A 2030-nucleotide genomic window follows, 5' to 3' on the forward strand; every position below is an offset into this window, starting at 1 on the left:
GGAAAAGGGATAGCTATAAATAAAGAAAATCACTTTCTTTGCTTGAGTTAATTTACCACTTGCAGTTCAGCACCTTTTACTAGTCATTGCCTGAGTGTTCAGCTAACTGGCTTGGAAAATGACTTAAGGAAACTGATTTCTTGGTGTTCTTGGTTTTAGGCACCAGGAGAGCTGGCTCTTTCTTTTCTTGTTCTGCTCTTGAGATATGCTTGTTTTTGTAACTATGTTGTCTAGCTCTCAAAGGAAGTTTTTAGGAAGGAGGAGCAGGCTGGTTGGATTTTTGAGATGTTAATTTGCATTATTAACTTTACACATTTGAGAGACTATTCTGGATTGAATAATAGGTGTTGTTCAGTCACATTCTTTACTACGTTAGGTTCAAGTTTGGAGTTTGGGTAGAGTCTGAACTAGTATGGAGTGTATAAGGCCTTGCTGTGGTAAAAAGTACAGTGTCTACTTTGAATTCAAATGAAAGTCTGATATTAATTCGAGCTCAAAGGCAGGTCACTTCTACAGGCTGTATCAAGGTGAAATTACACCAACAGTCTGATTCACTTAGGTTATCACAGACTTCTTGGTGTTCATATACACTAGGGGAGGTTCAGACACTAATTACATCTGGTCTCTCATAAGCTACTCTATTGATGACTTGGCACCTTACTTTGATTTCTTCTCTTCTGATTCTTTGAAGAGTATACAGTTTTTGTTCTTGCCATTCTTGCTCCTCACATATCTGATTTTCGTGGATTACTACAGTAGATATGTTTAAATCTTTTATCTCAGAAGGTTTTCTTATGGATCTAGTATACTAATTAAATGCCCAGGACCAAGGCCATTTAGCATTACTTTGAACAGAGGTACTCTCAAGTTCTGAAACTTCAGTTATGATTACACACAATACAATTCTACAAACTAAAATATGAGCTACTCTTGACTGCAATATACTCATTTTGCCCGAGTAAGTTTTAATCTCAGTTCATTGTCTCTTGGCGTCACTCCTTAAGGGGTTTCTGGGCCTTCTTCACACGAGAGTGATGGATCCAGGCATTCTGCTCCTTGATTTTGATTGCAGTGAAGGTGGTGAGAAGTACTCACAGTGGTCTGTCTCACTGTGGTTCTGAAGTCTTCTCTGTAAGAGACTTAACATATACATCATCCCCAGGCTATCTAACTCCCTGCTCTGAGTTCTAGCCACATGTTTCTCAATTACTCTGAGCTGCTTGCTTAATGCCACCATGTAGGTGGACATTCTGGACATTCTCTTTGTATTCTATATGGTCTTCTATAAGGCATTCTAAAAGGACCTAGCATTCCTTTAGCTCAAGGTTTAGTTTGAATTTGAAATATTGCTAGTGGAAGAGCTTGGGCTAGGGTAGATTAACTTCTTGCCTCAGTCTTATTCATTCTCTCCACCTGGTCACTTGATTGGGGGTGGTATGGGGTGTGAAGTTCCTAATCTGTGCTCAGATGGCTACTAATCTGTTGCACTATTTTGGAAATGAAATGTGATTCTTTATCTGAGGATATCGTGGCTGGAACTCTGAAGCGTGGTATTATTTCTTGTAAAAATAATCTGGTCACCTCTTGAGCTTTGACAGTTCTGGTGGGGAATGTTTCTGGCCACCCTGGAAATGTATCTATCAATACCAATAAATACTGATATCCCCCCTCTTTCCTTGGGAGTTCTGAAAAGTTAATTTGCCACTGCTGTACAGGCTCATGGCCTCTCCCAGTCTGACCGAGTTTTGGCCGGGGGGTATTTTGGGGTTAGTCTGGAGGCAAGGATCTCATTGTCGGCTTACCTGATTGATAGTGGCATATAAATTCCTGACAACGATACAACGATTGTTTCAATCAGATGTGTGTTCTAGAAAGCTTGTGGAAATTACTGCTTCAAAGTCAACACTTCAATTCAATGCACTCTGTATCACTCGCAGCTTTGGTCATTTTGAGAAAGGAGCCACACTCTATAAAAGGCTTTTAAGTAGTTAGGCTCTAGTGTGTTTTCTAGTGCCCTTCCTTCGCTAGTA

The sequence above is a fragment of the Melospiza melodia genome, unplaced genomic scaffold (assembly GCF_035770615.1).
Source record: "Melospiza melodia melodia isolate bMelMel2 unplaced genomic scaffold, bMelMel2.pri scaffold_46, whole genome shotgun sequence".
NCBI lineage: Eukaryota > Metazoa > Chordata > Aves > Passeriformes > Passerellidae > Melospiza > Melospiza melodia.